An 18,693-nucleotide genomic window follows, 5' to 3' on the forward strand; every position below is an offset into this window, starting at 1 on the left:
CTCACTCAGTTCCCTCTTCCACAATGGGAGAGGGAAGAGATGTTCACCCTCACTCTTCCCTGCCAATGGAAGACAAGCCAAGCTTTGAGACAGAAAACCAGAGAGCATTTCGTTCTGGATGCCCTGGGCCTCGCTTCTGCTCACTCCTCCCGGAGCTGAGGGCTTACGGAGGAAACAGGGGTTGGGGGGTGGGGTGGCTCCATGTGAGAGGATGGGGAGAGCATGACTGCCCCCAGGGGACAGGGGGTCCTGACGGGACACGCAGACAGCCCGGAGAGTGAGGGGCTCTCCCCTCCCGCGGCCCCCTAGGCTAGCATTCCTCACTCATGAAGCACATCCATAAATCACGGCTCCCAGCCTGACCCACACTCGGACCCCCAGGCGACAGTGGGCTGGCCCCAGATTGGGAGGCCTCCCCCCATGGCTTACCCACAATGCACTGGGCTCCTCGCGTGCAGCCCCAGCCCCACCTGTGAGGAAGGAGCCCCTCTGCTACTCTTCCAACCATGTTTGGGTCCCTGCAGACCCCAAGGTGGGGTGTGTTTCCCGGGGTGCACACCCCCTGCTCACTGCTGTTCTCAGCCTCACCTCCCCCGCAGTTTTGCTCAGAGAGGGCCAGGTGTGAACGTAGTGCCAGGGGTTGGAGCCGGAGCTGGTCGTGCCCCTGGGCCATGGTGGGGGCCCCTGCAGAGATCAGGGGGCCAAGCCTCTCCCTGATGCCCAGAAGCCACCCTCCTCAGCAGCAGGGGGTGGACAGGCAGCAGGCAGCACCTGTCGGCCTAATCACCGTCATTAGCCGGGCAATAAAGCGGCACGGACCAGGCCAGCCTTTGAAGGAAGGGCCTGTCAGCCCGGGTCAGGCTCGTACAGGCAGCCTCGTGGCTCGGCCCCTCCTGCACACACGCTCTGGGCTGTGGCAGGTGGACAGGACACCGCAGGGACAGCCGACTGCGTCCTCCCTGCCTGGACACCGACCCCCTGCCTTCACTGAAGGCTTCCATGAGGTGGCAAGGAGCTTTGGGGTCTCCTGCCACCCAAGCCTGTGTAGAGCTGGGGCTCAAGAACGTGTGGGTAGCGAGCCCTCGGTCGCTGGGGAAGACCAACAGGGCGAGAACAACTTGAGGACAGCCTGTGTGACGGAGCTGTGTCACAGTGCATGTCTGGATGAATGTATGTATCAGAAGCATGGGAGAGCTCCCTGCTCCCAGAGGGAAGGTGGAGCACCCCGCTCCCAGAAGGAAAGTGGACGTGCTGCCCTCAAAGCCCCCCAGGCTGCTGTGTGTGGGGCGCTGTGTGACCTTGAGACAGCCTATGGGCCTCTCTGGGCCAAGGACTTACACGCAGCAGAGAGGCCCAGATTTCTGAGTCTGCTGCTCCTGTTTCCCCTCCTCCTGCCACCAGCACCAGCCCCGGAGGCAGCTGTTGCCACCGGAGAGCTCAGGAAGCGGCTGCCAGGACAAAGCTGGCAGGGTTCAGCCAGGGAGTTCATTAGGGAAACTGAGGCTGTCAGTGGGAGCAGGGCTGTCAGTGCCACTCCTGTTCACCTTGACCTGAGCACCGGTCAAGAGCAGCTCCAGGATGTGGAGTCCTCAGCCCCAGATTAGGCCCCCTGGGAGCTCGGGCCATGACTCCCCGGTCTCCCCGAGGTGAGGGCAGTGCAGCCAAGGGGTGCAGAGGCGGGGGGGGGGAGTGGGACGGGACAGGTGAGGTTGGGACAGGTGGGATAACTCTCTAGGTGGGGTGCCCCCTGCAACCTCAACCCACTCTGGGCCCGATTAGTTGTGTCTGGCAGAGCCACAGGCAGGAAGATGGAGGGCCTCAAAAGGGGAGCCCCAGCCTGGGGGTGGAAGGAAGAGGGAGGGAAGGGCATTCGGCAGCCTGACTGGAAAGAGTGTGACAGTGACCCAGAACTGCTCTTAAGGACAGGGGATGGAGGGCAGTGAGGATGCCACTTGGGTCGCTTATACCCCACAGCAGATGCCCGGGTTCAAGTCCCAGCACCACTTCCAATTCCAGCTTCCTGCGAATGTGCACCCTGGGGGACAGCAGCGACAGCTCAAGTGTCTGGGTCCCTGTCACCCTGGGATGGAGTTCCAGGCTCCTAGCTGTGGCCTGGCTCAGTCCCAGTAGTGCAGGCATTGTTGTTCAAATAAATTATTTTCTAAAAAAGAAGAAGGGTGAGGAGACCCACGGGCATATGGACACAGAGCCTCAGGTTCTCGGACAGACACATGCACAGCCCCACACACTCACCCTCAGACATGCGCTGCGCACACACACAGCCACTCACACCTGAGTGTTCTCATAAGTACGTGGAAGGATGCTCTCGCCCCCTTGGCCGCAGATTCTGGCATGGACGCTCCTGCGTCCATTATAGCTCCACAGATGGATGCACGCCCACGATGGCTCACGAACATGACAGCAGCAGTGCAAACACTTAGACACTCACAGAGGTGCACACTGAGCCAGTGCAAGCGCACAGACACACACAGCAGCACTGCCTCTCCCCGTCCCCACAGCCAGCCTCCCACAGCACGAGGCATAAGAGGGGAGAAGAGAAGCCCTCACCCCTCCCCCAAGCGGGACTCTAACTCTGTTCCTCCCTACCAGACACCCCCCTCCAAGCTCAGGGCTTGGAAACTCCCTGGATTTCCCAGGGGGTCAGCCAGCCGGAACAGGCTCAGACTTCGCAGCCCAGCTCCCCCACCACAGTCCTGGCTGGGTGCTTCTCCATCAACCACAGCCGAGGAGCTTCTGCCTCCCATGGGAAGCCCACCCTGATTAGCCCCAGGTCTCTCCAAACCTTCTTCGACACAGGGTCTTTGGGCCTCAGAGCCTAATGGGGCTCTGTTCCTCTGCAGGCATTCTTAAATGTCTTCCATGTCAGTGGCCCGGGAAGCCGCAGGCTCAGTCTAGGGAACTCACTTTGGGAAGACAGGTGCATCCTACGTGAGCAGGACAAGAAATAGCTGATCCTGATGTGGGTGCAGGGAGGGGCGCTCTCTCCTCCATCACACTGGGGCTTCCAAGGGTCGACACCTGCTACCCCTTCTCCCTGGGTCCCTGAGGTCTTGTGTCAGACTGGCCCCAGCCAGTCCTGGCAGAGCCATCCTGACCTCCGGTCTCCAGAGGTACAGAGCTGCCCCTGGCCCCAGCCCATCCAGGCTACAGCCCAACTCAGCTCCCACTGGGAGACTGAAATGAAGGTGCTAGAGGGAGTGCAACCAAACTGCCAGACGAGAGCCCTTTTCCAGGGGGAGAACCAATACTGCGGCAGCTGGGGTCAAGGCTAGAGTCCAGGACGGACCTCCCAGCCTTGGAGAGAACTGTGAGGGGATGGGGTGATGAGAGAAAGGGGGGATGGTCCTGCTCGGAGGCAGAGAAGGAGAAAGACCTGGCAAATACCCTTCCAGTCCAGACGGTAAGGATTTCACAAGCTCCTACTTCCACTCCCAGACTGCGCGCTATGCGGAAGCTGTGCTTCCCAAAGGAAGAGGCAGCCGGAGCCCACGCCCATTCCTGGGGCAGAGGTGGATGCAATGTTGGGGGAGGAGTAAGTTCATGTCACCCATCTGAAGCTGAGCCTCGCCACAGGACGTGGCAAACCTGCATCTCAGCACCACGCTGGAGCCCTTGGCCCCTAAATTAGTTTGCACTTCCCTGATTTTTAATGAAGTTGAATTTTTTTTTTACATTTTTTTTTCCCATTTGTGTTTTACCTATTCATGTCCTTTGCCCATTTTCCAGTGAGAGCATCTTTTTGTTTGAGCAAACAGAGGAACTCTTTATATATTATGGCTATTAACCCTTCATCTGTTACTATGTCACAACTTTTTCTCCCAGACTACTTTTTATCTTTTAACTTTGTTCTTGTTGCACTCTAAAGAAATTTTTAATTTTTACTGTTGCAGCTCTGTCAACAGAATCCTTTGTGACATCTGGATTGTAAGTCATGCTTAAAAATGCCTTCTCAGGGGCTGGCGCCGTGGCTTACTCGGTTAATCCTCCGCCTGCAGCGCTGGCATCCTATATGGGTGCCGGGTTCTAGTCCCAGCTGCTCCTCTTCCAGTCCAGCTCTCTGCTGTGGCCCAGGAAGGCAGTGGAGGATGGCCCAAGTCCTTGGGCCCTGCACCCGCACAGGAGACCAGCAGGAAGCACCTGGCTCCTGGCTTCGAATTGGGGTATCTCCAGCCATAGCGGCCATTTGGAGGGTGAACCAATGGAAGGAAGACCTTTCTCTCTGTCTCTCCCTCTCCCTGTACTGTCTGTAATTCTACCTGTCAAATAAATTTTTAAAAAATATTTTAAAAAAATAATAATAAAATGCCTTCTCGGGGCTGGGCATTTGCTGTCAGTTAAGAGGACCACGTTCCCTATTGGAGTGCCTGGTTTAAGCCCTGGCTCTGCTCCCAATTCCAGCTTCCTGCTAATGCGCTCCCTGGGAAGCAGCAGGTGATGGTTCAAGTAGTGGATCCCTGCTATCCTTGTAGGCAACTCAGATGGAGTTCCTGGTTCCTAGTTTTAGCCTGGCCCAGCTATTGTGAGGGAACCCTAGGGATTGGTCCCCTGCTGATGGGAGATCAGCTGGTGGGAGATCTCTCTCTCTCTCTCTCTTTTTCTCTGTGTGTGTGTCTCTGCCTTTCAAACAAATAAAACAAATCAATAAAACTCTAAGAGCCTTCTCCACTCTATAATATAAAAATGTGTCGTGGGCCCCTTGCTGTGGTGCAGAGGGCTAAGCTGCCTCCCGCAGCGCTGGCCATCCCGCATGAGCACCAGGTCGAGTCCTGGCTGCTCTGCTTCCCATCCAGCTCCCTGCCAATGCTCCTGGGAAATACTTGAGCCCCTGCCACCCACTCCAGATGGAGTTCCAGGCTCCTGGCTTTGGCCCGGCATTGCCCTAGTTATTGAAGCTATTTGGGGAGAGAACCAGCAGATGCAAGATTCTCTGTCTCTGTCTTTCTCTCTTTCCCCCTCTCATGCCCTGCATTTCAATTAAAGAAATAAATCTTTAAAAAAGAAATGGCTGTGATTTTTATGAATATTCTGCTACCTTACTAATCCTCTCATTAGTTCTATAGTCTTTCAGTTGCTTTCTCTTAGATTTCCTAAGTTAACACTCACACGGTTCGTAATTCTTGAAGGTTCTGCCTTCTTCCCTCTCATATTTACATCCCTTATTTGTTTTTCCTTATTTTCCTGCAATGGTTGCGGCCTTCAGAAGAATGTTTAGTGGTGCCAGCCATCACTTTACAGCGTTCATGGTTGTCTGTGCCAGGTGGATCCACACAGAAACATCTGTGAGCCTAGAAATAGCAAGCAGTCCAGCAGGGATGGGAGGGGAGCAAACACCTGGGGAGGTTTTGCTGGCTGCCCTTTCACTGTGAAACTCTACTGGTTTTTGGTTTTTTTCTTAAGATTTATTTATTTATTTGAAAGAGTTACACAGAGAGGCAAACAGAGAGAGAGAGAGAGAGAGAGAGAGAGAGAGAGGCCCTCCATCAGCTGGTTCACTCCTCAACTGGCCACAATGATCGGAGCTGCGCCGATCCAAAGGCAGGAGCCAGGAGCTTCTTCTGGGTCTCCCATGCGGACGCAGGGGTCCAAGGTCTTGGGCCATCTTCTAACGCTTTCCCAGGCCACAACAGAGAGCTGGATCGGAAGTGGAGCAGCCGGGACTCAAACCGGCGTCCATATGGGATGCCGGCACTGCAGGCGGCAGCTTCACCCACTTTATGCCACAGCGCCAGCCCCTCAACTTAACTCTTGAGTTAAAGGGAACAGGGCTTTGCTCGCTCTCCTGAGTCTCAGAGGTGATTACTGAGTCAGGGCCTGCCTTCCCAGCTGAGAACACAAGTCCTGGGCTACTATTCTCTCGCTTCCCACCCAGCACGGATGTACCTGGCAAACAGAGAGTGGGCACAGGCTGACTGGACATCCACTACGTACCGAGGGTTGTGCTGGGAACTTTAAATATATACATTTATGTAATGCGCACAACAACACTATGAGTAAATAACACGGATTCCTTATTAACAGATGAGCAAAGTGCGGTTCCCAGTGGTGGGCACGGGAGACCACACAGATAACCATCCTTGGGGGGGTCACTGTCACCTCCCCACACCCTCTTCCCCTCTTTTCTTTCTTCTTCTCCTTACTTCTTCTTTTCACTTGAGAAAGAGGGAGAGAGAGAGAGAGAGAGACAGAGAGCTCCCATTCACTGGTTCACTCCCCAAATGCCCACAGCAGCCTGAGCTGGAAGCTGGGAACTCAGGTCTCTCCCACGTGGGTCGCTGAAACCCAGCTACTTCTGCCGTCACCTCTGCCTCCCAAGCAGGACGTTAGCAGGAAGCTGGAATCTGGAAGGGGGCCAAGTCCAGAATCCAGGCACTCAGTACTCTCTTTTTTGAAGTACTTAGCCCAGAACATCCTTTGCTTATACCAAGAAGTCTCCAAATACTTTCGTCTATGCCACACCTGCACTAGATGACACCCCCACCCCCAAGGCTGACATTGGCTCTCCTGGGAAGGAGATGGGGTAAGAGGGCGGGGGGAGGGTGTGCATGTCCTCGGGCCAGCAGTTGAACCACCAACTCCCTGGAACCAATTACTCCAGGAAGGCACAGGCGCATGAAAGGACATAGTAGTCAAGGCAGGGGTGAGAGAGATGGAGGGGGAGAAGAATGGCTGGGGACAGGAGACAGGGGTAGGGCAAGGAAGATGAGAAAGGAAGCAGGGAGCTGGAGGTGGAGACAGGGTCTGGGGCTGCAGCAGGAGGGCTGGCAGGGAAAGGGACAGGCACCAGGCGGAAGCCGACACGGAACCAGTGGGGACACCAATCCCTAGGGTTCCCCAGGCCTTCCACACTCAGTGTGAACTCCAGGAGGCCACATGAGGGCTACAACCTCCCTGGTTCCTTTTTCATCTCCAGAACACAGAGAACAGCTGTGGGTTCCCAGCCCAGGTCCCAGAAGCCCCCTGCCTACCCACACAGCTGCTCACAGACACACACGGCACAGCCTGCTGGCCCGCAGCAGACATGCACACAGACGTGTGGGTGCAAGGACAGGGGCCCACACAGAGATGCAGATGCACACCAGCCCAGGGGACAAATGCACAGACCCAGGGAGGGACACCTGTGGGAACCCCACACACAGGAGAAAGGAGATGCTCTGAAGGTACAGGGGGGTTGTGGAGAGACAGGCAGAGGCCAGATCCCGCGGGCCGTCCCAGCCAACCTGTGCTGGTGCTTGGCCCTTGTGGGGTCCTGATCACCACCCATCTGTGCCAGGCCTCAGAAAACCCGGGGCCACCACTCGCTGTGGCTCCCGGAACCTCCTTGCCAGCTCCCTGAACACACATGTGGCATCCGGGTTCTTCTGACACACGTGTGCGTGCCTCGGCAGGCCTGTGCCCCACCCGTGGGGGGCTGGCGTCCCCGTTCTGGGGTGCAGGTAGGGGCTACAGGACAACTCCGTCCTCCATAAGCCACAGGCCATGCCCGCTGGCAGGGACAAGGGGCCTGGGCTCGCGCGGGAGGAGGGAGGGGTTGGGGGGCCGGGGTGCGGCCGGGGCGGGCACAGGAGCCGGTACCTGTCAAACAAGAGCCAGGGAGCAAACGAGCTTCTTAGTCACCTTTCTCTTCTCCCCGTTTTTGGCAGCAGCCCCTCAGGGCAAGGGGAAGCTGATATCATAATTATTGGCTCACCCAGCAGCTGCCTCCCCTCACCTGATGTCAGCACAGACCCAGGATAGCCGAGCTGACGGACTGACAGACGGACGGAGCTCCCGGCCCCCCAGACCCTGGCCCCCACGCCGACCTGCTTCACTGAGCAGGTAAGAAGAGACCTGGCCCAAGTCAGCCGTGGAAGCCAGCAGGGCTGGGCCAGGGCCTGGGGAGGGGGCTGTCCTTTTAACAGCCTCAGGGGTGACTGAGAGCGCCTGGGTGCTCTTCGGCTTCTCCTGCAGTTCAAGGGTGACTCAGGATCGGGGTGAGTGCCTGGCGACCCATGGGGACATCTCCCGGCCCTCCCTCTTGCTCCTGTCCCAAGCTGTCCAACTTCCAGACTGCTTGCTGCAGCGTAGGTCCTCTCTCCGGTTGTGCTGTTGGATTTGGGGTGTATATCTCTGTGTGGGGGAGGAGGGGTGTGCTTACCCGCTCTGTGCTGGGAAAAAGAGAGGACTCAGAGGGCTAGAACGAGACAGCTAGAGTTGAAAGACGGGGAGGCACACGGCCAGCCTAGCTGTGGCTTTCCACGGGGAGAGGGGCCAGCCCAGCTCTGGGGGCTGTGTGGTGCCAAGGGTGTGCAAGCATCCAGGAATCACCTGCGCCGGGGTCTAGATGCCTGGGGCCAGCGGGGAGGCCAGGGTTGCAGAAAGGAGATGGTGCACCTGGCAGAGAAGCAGCAGGTGGCAAACAGGTGCTGCGGCCAGGGGCTGATGCCGAGCTGGAGGCAGCGTCTGCTCCAGGTTGGGGAACATTTCTCTCCCACGAGACCCCTAAGGCAAAGAGGACTGGTGGAGAGACCTAGGACAGGCAGGGATCAGGACCCCTGAAGCCCAAGAGTGAAGGCCCCCAGTCAGGGAAAGGACTCACGCGGCAGGAAGCCCCTCCTGCTCTCGGGGCTCGTCCCCACGCCCTGCCTGGTCAGATAAGCTTCTGGCATTCCCCACGGAGTCCCCCGGCCCTCCCCAAGTGTCCAGAGAAGCACATGGAATTCAGAACAGACTCGAACAAGTGGGCATGTTCGCCTGCTCCCTGCACCCGCAGGTGTGGGGACACAGGTCTGGATGTGGTGGTGGCAAGCCCAGCTGGTCAGTGGGAAGGGACCTGACGGAGAGGGGCTCCTCCTTGGGAGAAGTCTCCTGGGCCCTCCACGCCCTGCTCGGCACTGGTCAGCCAGGGCTGCTCCCTCCTTGTTTTCCTAATCCCTGAAAGAGGAAACTCGGTCGGCTCCCTCAGTCTTGAGTCCTTCCTGGAGTCTCTCTGAAGTCTCTACTGCTGCAGGGGGCAGCTCTACCTGTCCTCTAGCCTACTCTTCCCTCGCTGATGAGCCCTGGCTGTTCTGGGCCGATCCAAGGGCAGGCTGGGGAGGGTGGAGTGGCACTCCAGGCCTGTCCACTTAGGCCTGGACCTGGTCACCATCTCGGTCACCTCCTGACGCGTGGCCGCAAGCAGCAGAAGGGCATTCTGATGGGAAGGCAGCACCTCCTGTCCTGGCCCTTTGCCCGCGTGACTCTGTGAGGGGGCTCAGGTGGGCCAGCCTGGGCTCTGGGGAGGTGTCGGGGATGGGGGCTGCCCCAGGTTGGGAATCCTCAGGGACGGAGGTGCCGCGGGGAGAGGCACAAGTCCTCCCTGCTCCCCGCCCCGCCCCGCCCCGCCCATGCGGCTCAGCTCCCGGCTCCGAGGCCTGCCCAGGCATGCTGCCCCCCCAGGCCCGGCGCCTCGCTCACCTCCCAGAGCCAGGAACCTGTTCTCCCAGGAATGTCAGGGAGTTCTCAGGGGACTTTATTTCCCAGGGGCTCAGGGAGCCTCAGAATCCTCTGGAAAGGCGGGTCTCAGCAAAGAGAGAGAAAGACTAGGGGTTTGGGGCGCCTCCCTGCTCCCCATCTTTGTCTCATCCACACATGAGCCCCACATTGCCTCCAACACAATGCCTTGGTCCAGAAGCCTGGGGAAGTTATGCGAGGGGAAAAGTCCCCCACTGACACCTGCCTCTCGCCCTGTGCCACCCTTTGCCCCTGGCAGAACTTTGCGCAGCCCCCACAGAGGGCCCATCTGCCCCCTAAGAAAGCAATGTAGCCTCGCCCCGGACGCTCCATCCTGCCCAGCCTGGAAGTCCTTCCTGCTGTGTAGCCTCCATCCTTCCAGCACTGTTTGATCCTGGTCTGCATGGAGCAGCAGAACCAGGACTGCCAGGGACTATCCCTGAGTCAGTCAGATTGAAATGTCCTGGGAGCTTGCGAGCAGCAAGGAGCGGAAGAGCCCACAGCTGGGGCGACAGGGGCACTTCACAGGCCAAGGCCGGCTTCCGCGGCAAGAGAGATGGAGAGACTTGCTGGCATTTGAAGCCAGCGTTGGACTGGGTGACCACAGTAGGTGGTTTCCTGAGTGGAGAGGTGACCATTGATCTGGGCTGGGTGGGGTGGCTGGCGACATGCCCAGAGCAGGGGAAGCACAGGATGACCCTGGGGGACAGCATCCCAGAGGCATCCACCCCATGGCCCCTGAATAAGCTGTCTTCCCAGTCTTATCCTGCCCCATCCCCTGCCCCTTCCTCCATCCTGTGCCCATCTCCAACCTCACCCTTCTGCCCCATCTATGTATCCTTCCCAGCCCAACCCTATCCCCACTCCCTTGGTCAGTCCCAGCCCAGCCCTCTTCCTACGGCTCCTCATCCCCAGTCCCAGTTCTTCGCTCTCCACAAGCGCATCCCCTCGTGCCCCCCTCCTGCAGCTCCTCCTTCTTCCCACCCCCATCCCACACCATCCCCACCTGCCCAGCATGGAGCTCTCCCTAACCACACAGTCCAACACTTCCCCTCACCAGCGCCACCACCAGGTCCTGGTAGGCCCTGCATATTTTTTGAGGGCTGAGGAAAAGCCCAGAGCTGTGCTCCTGGGGCCAAGAGATTGGATGGGGTCATCCCTGGAGAAGCCCTCCGTTCCCTCACCCCGTCTGGGTCTCAGTGAAACAGTCCCAGCGCAACAAGACCGGCTGAGGTCTGGTGTTCAGACAGAACCTCCACATTGTGGGTGTAGGGGGTAGGGTGGACAGACCTGCCCAGAGGGCCCCAAAGCCGGAGGGTAGGGGCAGGACTGATCTGATTAGGCCAGGGCAAGGAGATGGACAGAGCCTAAAACAAAGAGAATGACTGCAGCTGGCCGTCATGGGCATCCGTGGGTCTCTACCCGGCCTGTGGTTCTTGCTTAGTCAGCTCAGATTAATGGGACCAGGGCAAGAATTAGCTGAATCGTGATGTCTCAGGGAACTTGACTTGAGAGCCTGCTGTGAGTCACAGAGCAAAGGGAACCCATGCTCTCACAGCTACTCTGGAAGTTCTAGGGGTGGACACTCCCAAGACCCCCTCCCCAGGATGCCCCCAGAGGCTCTGACCCTAACCCTCCATCCCCTAGACTCATGGGAGGGTGCACGGGCAGGCAACTTCAGTCCCGTCCTCACACGTTTTGGGGGTCTTCTGGGCTCCCCCGGCCAGAAACTACTGCTTCTGGCAAACGACAGCCAGCCTGGGTGTGCACCCATGCTTGCCCGCACACACACATACACACAGAGAGAGAATGGGGCGTGTCCCAGGAACCAGATTGCCTAGAGACAGTTGGAGATCCCACCTACACTTGTAAATTCCACAGCCATGTCCAAGACTGTACCATCCCGTTGGCGTTGGAAGGTATAGGATGCGCACACACACATACACACACACACATCCCTGTGATATGTGATCAGAAAACCCGCTCATCAGACGCTGCACTCAGCACTCCCCACCCCCACCACCGGCGGGGTCAGAGTGACTGGAGCAGTGTTCACTCCCCGTGGTGGGCAGTGCTCTCCAGCTCCCTGGGGAGGGGTTCCCGGAGCCCACACTGGGCCCCACCAGGCTCTCGAGAGGTGACTGTCTTTTGGGCCTTCCCCCAAGCATGTCCAATCTGCCAGAGGTGGGAAGGATTTGGGGAAGGAAGTTCTTTGAGCTAGCAATGCAAAGCCCAGGAGAATGTAGTGGCAAGGGAGAAAAGAGGTGAGGGCGAGACCCAAGGAGCTGGATGGGCCCAGGGGAACACCCCCAGAGCCTGCACCCCTCCAAGGGCAGAGTCAGGGCTAACGTCACACAGCCTAGGCACCTGCATCCCAGGGAACAATCCCTTCCCCACCTGTCAAATGCAGAGAGGTCGTGGCGGGGGGGCCTCCAAGTGCACTTCTCCCTCCAAGGTTTAGGAAGTTCAAGGAGGTAAGCACCAGCCTGGCCTCTGTGTTGAATGGCGGGGAAGGGGAGGGCACCGGCACGTATTTGTCTTCTACCAGATCCGTGTTATTAGCAGTGCTGGCAGAAATAATACCCCTAATAATAGATTGGTAATAATGAGCAGTCCTGGTAATGACATACAGAGATGAGAGGCCCCGGCCCAAGGGATGGTGGGATCCGGGGCATCCCGTGCCCCTACTGAGGTGGGCAGGCCAAGAGGGCGTCCACCCGCTGGGACGTGAGCCACTGGCGCGGGGAGCACCCCCGAGAAGGGGAGAAGCTCCCGCGCAGACCCCTTCCTCTCCTGAACCCCACAGGCCCTGGGACCCGAGGGAGGAGGCAGGAGCACCAGCCCTGCGGGTGCTGCGCTGCCCCAGACTACCCGGCTTCCACTCAGGGCAAGGAGAAGGATCCCCTTCTGTGAAGTCGGAAATGAGGTTCTTCCTGGGAGGAGCCCACACTGATGGCAGGGCTAGGAGAGGCCCCTCTGGGGTCCTTGGTCAGCCGGGCTCCGGGTAAAGGGGAGAGAAATCTGGTACCTGAACAGTCTTCCTTGGATAAGTCCAGGTGAGGAAGCCTCTTGACTGGCTTCCTCACACAGCCTCAGCTGCCAATCACTGCCTACAGCCAATCAACTCCGCAGTCAGTTACCAGTGCACCCACAGGAAGTGGGGGAGGGGAGGGCGGGACCACCAGACTCACCCCCGAGTGACTTCAGCGTGGGGGCGGGACTTCCGCGGAGACCCAGCCCTAATGGGTGCCCCGAGAGTTAGTGCTATTCCTTGTCCTGGGTCTTCATCAGCTTTAACCAGTGTGGCTGGCGGAAGCTTGTAGCAAGGATGTTTTTCGTAATCTGTGAGAAAGTCTCCTGGTCCTGCAGTCGTTCCTCATCCTGTCATCCGTCCCTTCACTTCTTGTTTTATTTTATTTTATTTTATTTTTTTGACAGAGTGGATAGTGAGAGAGAGAGACAGAGAGAAAGGTCTTCTTTTTTGCCGTTTGTTCACCCTCCAATGGCCGCTGCGGCCGGCACATCTCGCTGATCCGAAGCCAGGAGCCAGGTGCTTCTCCTGGTCTCCCATGCGCATCCCTTCACTTCTTTCACAGCTAGTCAGACTGAGGATTTGTTCACGACCTCTAACCACGGCTTCCTGCACACTGCTCCCCCACCCCCAAAATAAAGCAGGGATGAAGTTCAGCGCTCCAATCAGGTCCCTAATAGTTCCAGGTCACCCTGTCCACCTCAAATTTTGCCAGCAAGCTCTTACTACCAGACCCGGTCACGTCTTCAAAATCCCTGGGGGAGGTGTCCCCAGGCTGCCCATCTAAGCGTTTCATGTACTTAGACTTGGAAGTGCCTCCTCCTGGCCCCCGCCCCACCTCACGCACACGGTACACGCTAACCCTGGAGAGCAAGCTGGCCTTGCTTCTGGGAGCAGGATCTGAGGGCAGGTTCACAGCCCCAGAGCGCGGACTCCAGAGTGGGCAGCTGGGCAGAGGGAGGAAAGGGCTGACGGTGGACGACCCCCAAGAGTAAAGGCAGAAGATCCCCAGGGCCTGGCAGGGTTTGGGTGGGAGGTTTCTGGAAAGGAAACCTAAGGAGCAAGAGAACCTGGAAGAGAAGAGAAGGGACCCTAGTGGGTTTATCTCCGAAAAGGGGGATGGGAGCTTTGAGGGCTAGCATTTCTTGATTCTTTGACACCAAACATCCATCTACAAAACAGGCCTCCACGGGTAGGTCTAGGACATCCATCCGTTCCCCTGAACATTCATCTTCCATCTGTCCATCCATTGATGTCTCCATTCATCTGCCTGTTCATCTGTGTGTTCACCATTCCATCTAGACTGCTATCCACCCACCCACCCACTCACCCACCCATCTGTCCATCAGTCCATCCACTCATCCGCCTAGAGAGATCAGGGCTGCTGGGAAGAGCCTGTGGTCCTGTGGCATTTACGGGCACGTGACCTGCCTGCCTGGCCTGGGGAAGCAGCCCCGCCCCAGCCCTGGGGCAAGGGGCCGGTCCAGATGTGTGGGAGTATTTATACCTCGATGGAGGCTATTGGGGAGCTGCTGGCTGAATGACTCCCAGGAGCTGTGATGGTGGCCATGGCCCAGAACCCACTGTGAGTGCTTAGTTTCTGTTCCTTTTGGGCCAGGGCTGAGTGGCAGGGAGTGGACAAGGGGTGGAGAGATGGGAAGATGCGCAGAGATGCCTGGGGCTGGAAGAAAGGATGGAGTGCTGGGCAAAGGGGAGTCAGAGAAGAGGAAGCGGATGGAGTCAGGTGCAGCAGAGCTGGGACCTTCCCTGGAGGAGGGACGAGTCTCTGGCCCAGAAATAGCCTCTGGAGGGTGCCCTGGTGAATGGTGGGGAGGACAGGGCCAGAGGATTGGGATTATAAAAATTAAAGTTAGCTACTGGAAGGAACTTCCAGGTCAGCCCAGAAAGGGTGGCACCAGGGCTTGCCGAGGCTGGGCCTTCTGTAATGTTCTAGGCCCAGGTTTCCAGAGACAGGGAAGGCTGGGGTGGCTTCAGCAGAGACGGGGTGTGAGGGCCGGGAATGAGTCAGCCGCAGGTGTCAGTGGCGCACATTTGAGGAGAGCATCACACGGGGCTGTGGCTGCTTCTGGTCCTTTGTTCTCCCCCACTCTGTCCCCCACCCATTCTGTCCCCACCTGCTTCTCAAAGCACTGTGGTCAGATCTCCAGGCAGGGGCTGCTAACCCATTTCCTGAAGCCCAGGCCGAGGCAAGAGCCTGAGGGGCCAGGTTGTTGCCCTCCAAACCCCCGGCCCTGACGGGAGGAGGGGAGTTGGGGTCTGAGTTGCCAAAGAGGGGATCCTGAGTATTGTGGGGTGCCCAAACCTTGGGCTCAGCCCCCACACCCTTCCTGGCCACCCCCCGAGGTGTTCCAAGGGACCCCTTTTGGCAATCCAGCCGGCCAGGTGGAGCCCGGGGTGGGGCTGCAGGCGAGCACTGGGCACAGCCCCACCCCTCGTAAAACAAGCTGCCGCAGCCAGCAACAGAAACCATTAAGGCGGAACTGAGCCGGCTCCACCTGGCTCATAAAGGGGCAGGAGGCAGTGGGTGGGAGGGGCACGCGGGGCATGGAGGGAGCCCCGCAGGAGCCCTCCGTGCCCCAGGCCTGCCTGCACTCTGTGATTCAGCTGCTGCAGGGGACACAGGGACAGACCCTCCCAAGGAAACCTCCAACTTCGTCCCCTACCCACCTTCCAGGCGTGAACAAAGAAGCTGAGGTGTGCCCAAGGTGGGGCTATTTGGTGTAGTGGTTAAGTATTCTGGCTTTGAAGCTTGGATCTGAATCCTGGGGAGCACAGTTTACTAGCTGAGTGAACTTGGGCGAGTCTGAGCCTCAGTTTTCCTGATCTGTAAAATGGGAGTCAACACACAGCACCTTCCTCCTGGGGTATAATAATTTACCCAGCTGTTCCTGGTCCCCTTGAGGATTTCCTCAAGGAAGCCTTTTGTGGAGGTAGAGCAGGGATGAGGGCCCAGCTGGCAAGCTCCATGCACTGTCTACACCGCCATGGGGACAGCATCAGCACACGAAGATCAAATGGTCCCAGTCCCTCATTCAACGTCTAGCAAAACTGAAGTCCAGAAAGGAGGAGCACCTTGTCCAAGGTCACACATACAACAAATAGGATGTTCCCCGGCCCTGCCCAACTTCTGACCCCTTCTGCAGGAGTCCAGAGGATCCAGGGAGAGGGTCTCAGAGAGATGGGGGGAGGGGTCAAAGGGCAGAGGGACTCAGGCCTGGCTCTGCAAAGGGCAGGGGGTGGGCAGTGCTGCCCTGTTGGGCATTGCAGGCAGCTTTGCTCCAGGCCTCTCCGCTCCCCAGGCCAGGGGGTCATTACTTTGTCGTCTGCTTCTTCCAACCCCTGTCTGACAGCCCCATTGTGTGTGGAGAGAATGCAGACATAGGCGTGGGTGCTCTGCCGGGGCAGCCCCTGTGGTGTGGTGGAGTCGCCAGTCTGCAGCTGTGTGGCTCTGGGGTGACGTTTCCTCCTTCAGGAGCCTCGATTTTCTCCCCTGGAAAATGGGGTCAATAGCCTTGCCCCCACCAGTGCTGTGCTGGTAAATGTTTACCAATCCTTTTTTGTTCTATTTTTAAGATTTATTTTACTTATTTGGGAGGCAGAGTGACAGAGACAGAGTGGGAGAGACAGAGAGATGGAGACCTTCCATCTTCCAAATGGCTGCAACGGCCAGAGCTGGGCCAGGCTGAAGCCAGGAGCCAGGAACTCTATTCGGGTCTCCCACACGGGTACAGGGGTCGAAGCACTTGGGCCACCTTGCACTGCTTTCCCAGGCACATTAGCAGGGAGCTGGATCGGAAGTGGACCAGCCAGAACGCCAACGAGTGCTCATATGGGATTCAGGCATTGCAGGTAGCAGCTTAACCTGCTGGGCCACACACTGGCCCACTTGTGCAGTTTTTTAAGACTCTGGTTTGCAGTTATTCACTGAGCTCCGTGAGCAAACACTGTCATCATGGCTGATGCAGACTGACGGCAGCAGACATGGAACTGAGAGGAGAGCAGCCCCCACTGGCTCCCTCGCCCCACGGCGGGAGATGGCGGACACTGAGGCGCAGAGTAGACTGTGGAATGTTCTGCAGACGACAGCCGAGGACCTCAGGGCACAGTCCAGCAGCGAGAGCCCTGGCTGTGGCCCAGGAGAGGGCCTGTTTGGGCTGGGGGAGCCCCCGGGAAGTGATGGGTCATCAAAGTGATCTGGGGATGGACGAGGGCTGACTGGACCTCTGACCTTGGACCACAACTGGCCCACACCCCCTCGTGCTCCCTGAACCTGAACTAGATAGGCTAAAGGTTAGGCTTCGGTGAAGGATTCCTGCTGAATGCAGATGCCAGGACACCGGGGGCACCAAGAGGCCTCCCGACAGACCCGCGACAACAGCATCCCCACTCCCTTTCCACTCCAGTCCCTGGGGAAAGGCTGGAGTGACCGCTGAGGCCAGCGCCGGGAGAAAAGCAGCCTAGCCTCGGCAGCGAGGGAGGGTCACAGCAAGGAGACGGCGCTAGGGAGGCAGGAAAGGGGAGTTCCCTCTGCTCCCCCTTCCTCTCCCCAGAGAGCTCATGCCTGAAATTAACTCGGCCCCACTGCTAATTATTAATAATAGCTATCATTTATTAAGCACATACTATGTGTTCAGCTATTTACAAGCAATAGTCCATCTAATTCTCCAGAGGGGCATGTATTATTAGTCCCAGTTTACAGATGAGGAAAACGAGGCCCAGGGAAGGAAGTGGAGCGCCTGTCCAACCAAATTCCCACAGTTGTGGGGATGCAAACCCAGTCCTGACTCGAGACCATTCAGCCTCACCAGCTGGGCTGGCCAGCTGAGAGGAGTTCTGGGCAGAACCACCCAGAACCACCTGGCGCTGCCCTCACAGTGAGCCCTTCCCTGTGCACTGGACTGGAGCCCCTCGGCCCACCCCCACTGCCCTGAGGCAGGAGGGCCCTTTTTTTTTGTTTGACAGGCAGAGTGGACAATGAGAGAGAGAGAGAGAGAGAGAGAGACAGAGAGAAAGGTCTTCCTTTGCCGTTGGTTCACCCTCCAATGGTCGCTGCGGCCAGCGCACCGCGCTGATCCAAATGCAGGAGCCAGGTGCTTCTCCTGGTCTCCCATGCGGGTGCAGGGCCCAAGCACTTGGGCCATCCTCCACTGCACTCCTGGGCCACAGCAGAGAGCTGGCCTGGAAGAGGGGCAACTGGGACAGAATCCAGCACCCCGACCAGGACTAGAACCTGGTGTGCCGGTGCCACTAGGCGGAGGATTAGCCTGTTGAGCCACGGCGCCGGCCAGGAGGGCCCTTTTGAGTGTAGCTGGCTGAGGGTTGCCTGTGGCCCCGCAGGGTCTCTTCGCAGGGTCTCTTCGCCTCTGTCCTGGGCCTCATTGGTGGAACTCAAGCTGAGGGACCCGCGGGGGTGCTGTGGCCACTGCCTCAGGGGCCATCACTGAGACAGTCCTCTGTTTCCTCAGTGCAAAGGAAGGGGTGGGTCTCTGAACTCCAAGGAGTGTTCTGGTTCTAATCCTGTCCCCGAGGCCTTGGAGGAGGTAAGGTGATGGTTTGGCAAACATCAGGGTATGACAGTCATGGCTGTGAAATAAGGCTTCAGTTAATGACACGCAAAGACCCAGTCGGGCTACAGATAATGTCCTGGGGAGTAGGGGCTGGGACGAGGCTGAAGGGAGGAGGTCCTCCGGCTGAAGCCCTCAGGAGAGGATGCAGGCCGGAGCTAGGGCTGGGGGCGCCTCTTCAGGTTCACGTCTCTGAAGGAGCAGGGCTGCATCTGGGCTTCCTAGGGCAAGGCTGAATGAGGGCCGAAGGCCGGGCAGGCAGGAAGGGCCACAAGGCTGTGGGTTATCAGTCAACCTTCCCAGGCCCCCAGCCTGGAGCAGCGAGTCCTTTAGGGAAACTGTCGAGCCTGGGCTGCTGGGCCCAGCCACACCTGGGTAATGAAGACCAGGTGTATATACAGCGATGTGGGTTTTTGTGCCTTTTTGGCTTTTGTTTGTTTTTTAAGGACTGATTGATTGATTTGAAAAGTAGAGTTGGGGCCGGCGCTGTGGCATAGTGGATAAAGCCTCTGCCTGCTGTGCCAGTATCCATATGGACGCCGGTTCATGTCCTGGCTCCACTTCCGATCCAGCTCTCTGCTATGGCCT

This window comes from Lepus europaeus, chromosome 18, assembly GCF_033115175.1.
Source record: "Lepus europaeus isolate LE1 chromosome 18, mLepTim1.pri, whole genome shotgun sequence".
In the NCBI taxonomy this organism is placed as follows: Eukaryota; Metazoa; Chordata; class Mammalia; order Lagomorpha; family Leporidae; genus Lepus; species Lepus europaeus.